Source organism: Equus asinus, chromosome 16 (genome assembly GCF_041296235.1).
Source record: "Equus asinus isolate D_3611 breed Donkey chromosome 16, EquAss-T2T_v2, whole genome shotgun sequence".
In the NCBI taxonomy this organism is placed as follows: Eukaryota; Metazoa; Chordata; class Mammalia; order Perissodactyla; family Equidae; genus Equus; species Equus asinus.
Window position 1 is genome coordinate 21,508,994 of NC_091805.1, and position 6,000 is coordinate 21,514,993.

Consider the following 6,000-nt stretch of genomic DNA (forward strand, 5'->3'; position numbering starts at 1 on the left):
CCGATATTTTCACCATAAGCATCTTTGCGGTAAACATCTTTGCCGCAGCATTTTTGCCTCAAGCCTTTTTGCCATATAACTAATTGGCCGTAGGCAATTTTGCCATAAAAGGTAAAATAACTGGTTGACAGTTTGGTTTGACCATTTGGTTTTGACTAGAAAATACAGTGTCAAACTTACTGGAAGTGTGAAATAAGAGAGTGTAAAGCAGATTGCATACTACACTAGAAATTGATAACATATCAGTTTGCAAATCCTGTGAGCACAGTCATCCCTCCCACCTGTCAAAACCAAAAGTTTACCAAGCTATGGCGAATATAAAAGAGGAGGCTAGACATTCACAATGATGTTCAAGAGCACGAATTATCGGTTCTTTAGCTAATTTAGATATAACAGCTTGTTCTCTAGCGCTGTCCTCACCAAATTTACCACTCAATATTAGAAGTTGAAGGCAAAAGAAAAATCAAATAAAAGAAAAGATTATGTGATTCCTGATGGATATAAGTTTCTTGAAAACAGTGAAAATTTGTTGCTATTTGATAGTGGAGAACATCATGTGGACAGAATTTTGGTATTTGTCACAGAATCTGGCTTAGATGATCTGGTGAAATATAAGGACTGGGCAGGTGATGGAACATTTAAATGTAGTCTAGATATGTACATGTTTCATTACGTCCTTTTTAATGTTGCTCTTTTATTTTTCGTTATTTTATCCTTTATTGCAAAATTGACCTACAGCCCATTAGTTATGAGGCAAAGACGTTTGCAGGAAAGATGTCTATGGCAAAGATGCTTAGCGGAAATTACCTAGAACCCTATTTTCCCACCCTCTTGGATCTGAGTGTGCTCTTTGACTGCTTTAACCAAAAATATCCAGGAAGCGATGCAATGTGGTGCCAGTTCCCAGTGTAGCACTGGCTAGGAGCTCCTACTTCCTTCCTCTGAGAAACGAGCTTCCATGTGAGAGGTATAACTACCCCGAGACCAGCAGGTATGAGAAGCCAATGCCACATGGATAGGCCTTAGTGGACGAGATGCCATGTGGAGAAAGAGAAAAGTCAGGGAGTATTGAGTATCACAGGCACATGAAGAAACCAGCTTGGGAGTGGATCCTTCGGCCCCAGCTGCCTCACAAGCTGACTGAACCGCCAGTTGAGTCCTTCCCAGATTTCCTGACCCATAAAAGAGTGAGCTAACTAATATGGTTATTTTAAGGCCCCAAGTTTTGGGTATTATTTGTTATACAGCAATAGTTAACTGAAACATCATTGGTTTCCATTCTTGCCCTGCAACCATCTATGTTCCTTACAGGAGCCAGAGTGATTCTTAAAAAATGTAATCACAACACCCGAATCCTTGGTTTAAAGGCTTCACAGCTTCCCATTACTCTTGGAATAACATTCAACTCCTTACTTGGCACACAGGTCCTGGACCCCGCCCACTCCTTACCACTCACCCTCACTCACCGTAGTCCCACTTGCCTTTTCCTCTTTGAAATAAGCCAAGTAAGTTCCTCCTCAAGGCCTTTGCACTAGCTACTCCTCTGCCTCAAACGCCCCTCTCTTGGAGCTCAGCTGCTTCTTCTCATGCAGGTCTCGGCATAAATGCTACCCTCTCAGTGACCTTCCCTCGCCACCCAGTCTAAGGTAGCTCCTCACATCCAGCTCTCTTGTTTTCATCGCGGCACTTTGCACCACCTAATATTTTCTTGTTTATTATGTCTGCCCTCCTAGAACAACCTCCATGAGAACAGAAAATCTGTCCGTCTTTTTCACCACTATAAAAGCATTACTTGACACTGTGCTTGGCATAAAGCAGGTGCTCATTAATGTAGAATAATGTTGTCTTAAGATGAAGCTAAAGTAGGAGGCACCCCCTCACTGGCACAAGGTCTTCCTTCTACTTCACCTTGGGCTTTCCTCTAACCTGTGTCATTCATTCATCCTTTCATTCATACATCCAGTCGATAGACACTTGTCTGGCACTGCTACATTCCAGGCACAGTACTATGCAGTAGTTGATGAAGAAGTGTGGTTCCTTTACTTTGTGGTAGAGGAGACACACGTTTAAACAAAAGTGAATTAAGGTTAGGTTCAGCTGTGAGTAACAGAAAACCCAAATAACAATGACCTAAGTAACATAGGCGTTTATTTCTCTCTCATGTGTAAATCCAGGTAGACAGGGCAGGGCTGATGTGGTGCCGCCAGGTTTTAGAGACCAAAGCTCCTGCTATCTTGCTGTTCACCATGTGTGGCCTCTATTCCCTAGTTCACCTCATGGCATAAGACCTCACCTAGCTACAAAGAAGCCTAGGAAATGTAGTTTTGTCCTGCGTTGCCATGTACCCAGCTAAAATTCAGAGCTCCTGTTACCACAGAAGGAAGAACTAGTGGTCGGTACCACAAAGCCAAAATATGCTGTAATGAGTACAATAGGGCACAGAGGAGGGTTAAGGAGAAAGCTACTAACTGCCTGGGGCTGGGATCGAAGAGGGCTTCCTGGAGGCGTTGTCATCTCAGTTGTGTTTTGAAAGATAAGTAGGTTGGAAACTATCTAAAAGCCTTGGTGCTAATTGGAAATTTCTGAAATAACCAGTGATGGCTTCCTCATCTCATCCATAAAGACAAATCAAAGACATCTCCACCACCTGGGACAGGAGTCCTACAGGCCGTTAGTATTTGAAACAGTCTGTATTTTTGCTTTGGCTTCAGAAGTATCAGGAAGGGGTATCTGTATTAGGGTTCTCCAGAGGAACAGAGCTAATAGGATATCTGTGTATATTTACACCCACACACATATCAAGAGAAGGAGAAAGATTTATTTTAAGGAATTGACTTATGCAATCATTGGGGCAGGGAAGTCCAAAATCCTTAGGGCAAGCCAGCAGGCTGGAATTCAGGTAAGAGTTAAATCCGCAGGTCAGGCCAGGCAGACTAGAAACTCATGCAGGGTTTCTATGGTGCAGTCTTGAGGCCAGATTCCTTCTTCCTTGGGAAATCTCAGTCTTTTCTCGTAAGGCCTTCAAATGATTCCAGGCTGGGTATTTTTGTGAGAAGTGTGTCTATTCCATTTATAATACCACATCACATTTTCCAACCGAAACTGAGTAAGTCGATCAAAGATATACACCGCATCCTGAACTGCCGCTGAATTTAACCACCTATTTTTATAGTAACCAAATAGCCTTCCCAGGAGAATTTCTACAGATAGCCAAGGAGTTTGCTCTAGGATTTTTTTAATGGCTCAAAATCTTTCAAGTGCTGTCACATGAATAATACTCATTTTTTGAGGCATTCAATGACCTCCAGAGAGATTGAGAACTTGCCTAAGTAGTTATAGTTAGTTAGCCAGTAGCAAAGTGGGAGGTAGACCTCAGAGGATTTATTCTCCAAGCGTATCCCTGACGGAGGTATTTGGGGCACGGGAAAGCATCTGAGTTACAGGGAGGTTTGGCTGGTTTTTGGTGTCAGTGTGGCTCCTGGGAAGACTTCCGCCAATGGATGACCTACAGGTGAGTCAGCATCTTCAGCATCCTATAGCAAGGATGACGCCCTTCTCCAGCAAACAGAGAATGATTCAACATGGTAAAAGTTTGGATCTTCTGTTAAGGAGATCTGCTAGCTTAAAAAAAAAGTTGCTCGTTCATGGAGGGTGTTTGAATTCCCGGCTCATGAGCAAAACTTTCAGAGAACTCCCTCCTATGGTCCAAATTAGTTTGTTCTTGGAAAGGAGCCCACAGCTTTAATTGACTTCTTGCATTCAAAATGATACTTGGCCATTTAAAGCGCTCTCTTTAATGTTTGGGGTGGGGGTGGTTCTTAACAAAAGAAAGGCATACTTCTACAAATTCAACATGATAAGAAACACAGAATGTCAAAAATGAAGGTCCCTAGTAAACCCTCCCCCTTCACACGCATGCACACGCTCACACACACAGCCCCTCTTAAGTGCAGAGTGTGTATTATTCTTAGAGATTTTGGGGTGTGCCTAACTTCACATTTATTAATATCACTACTATGAACAAAAAAAGGTTAGACTATACATAGGCTTTACGTTCACTATATCTTGATCAATCCATGTTGATCCGTGTAGTTCTCGCATAGTCATTGTAATGGTTTCATAGACTTTCATTGTGTTATTGATATGCCATAATTTATTGAAATACGTGGTGTGGCAGACACTATGGGATATCCATCTAACAGCCATCCTCCCACTTCCTTGACTCCTTGCTAGCAGAACCCCAGTTTTGTTCAGGTGTTCTCCCTCCCTTGTGTTCAAGGAAAGAAATCCCGTCCCAACTCTAACGCTAGGGATTGCATCAGGACTGGCTTCAGCCAGCATGATGGTCTCCTCTCCTTATCTGGGATAGGTTGTGACTTAGTCCTGATCAATAATACACAAGGAGATATCTCCTGGGAGGAGGGGGAGCTTCTGAGAAAGGGTTTCCTTGATAATAAAAGGAGACTGGGAGAGGAAATGCCTTTCTTCTTTGCTGGACCTCATCCCCCTTGAGCCCAGGAGGGAGGGGCATCATTAACACATTGAAGATGACAGGGCAGATAGATGGAAAGCCCCTGGGTCCCTGAAGAGATCACTGAGCTGTTGAATCACCCAACTCTCGGCCCATCTGACAGCCAGACCTTTTGTTTGGTGTGATAATAAACCTTCCCTTGTTTAAGCTATTTTTCTTAAGTCAAGTGTTACAGCTAAAATCATCCTAACTGATGATTTTACACTTAGCCCTTTTTGGTGTCTATAGACTTTATAAATAACATAGTGATAACCTCTTCCAAAGGAAAAGAAAGTACTTTTAGATACGAATGAATGAACCAACCAACAAATATTTGGGAGGAATATAACTCTCATTCATTTACCCTATATTTACTGAGTATATATCACCTGACAGGCTACAGGCCAGCCAGACACGAGTGACAAATAAGGAAATAATGGTGCCTGGCCTGAAGGATGTTAGACCTAGCAGAGATAGCAATGTATATCAATAATTCTGGTGCATTGTAACAGTGCCAGAGAACCTAAGAATATGAGAGCATAGAGAGTAGTCAGAGAAAGCTTCACAGAAGACAAAATATCTGAACTGGGTCTTGAAGGATGAATAGGAGTTTGCTATTTGGAATCACCTCCAAAACTTAAAAACACTGAAGTATTCGAAGCCTAGAAATACTATCAAACTCAGCAAACTTACAGTCTCAGACAAGACCTAAGTAGTACCAGCCATTTTGCATCTTGGTTTTTATGGCTGATAGGAGGAAAAGCAGCCCTCATCAGGGACCTATAGGAGACATGCCCTGGTGATGGGGACAGGCCTGTCCTTTCCATAGGAGTTACCTTTGGAAATCCCCCACTGCCACAGTAACAAGAGCTGCCAGCTGCAGGGGGTAAATTAGCATTGGCACCACCAGCTGGAACTGGTGGAGGGCAGCCACTGCATCATACCACCAGGAGACAAAGCAGTCTGCTTCTCCCACTCGACAGCCTCAATATGACGGGTTGATATCAGGACCCAGCCTGGGCCTGACCCACTGGTGGGTCATCCGAGGCAGCCCCAGTGACTACTTGGACCCAGTGGCAAAGGCAAAAAGCCCAGAGAGAAGTGGCCTGGATGACTTGGTTACTGCCACCTGATGCTCTTGTGTTTGTGCCACAGGTCAGATTCTCGCAGGAGGCCAGCCCCGTAATGATTTCCGGTTCCTCCTAGAGTAATGCTTATACTTACCACTAGCTGCACACAACTTTCTTATCTAGGGTTTTAAAGCCTGCAGTAATATGACAAGCAAACAAAAGGCCACAAGGGCAGCTCAGGGCGGGCTCCTTAAACTTCATCTACTCTTCCAGACAGGAAAGAATTATCATAATTGCACTCATAAAGCAAATGTCGAGACGAGGCATAACTAAACAGCCAAGAGTTTTTACATTCTGTAAAATGGGCAAGTATTAATAAGTAATTCAGTCTTCATTCGCTATATCAATGATAATTGAATT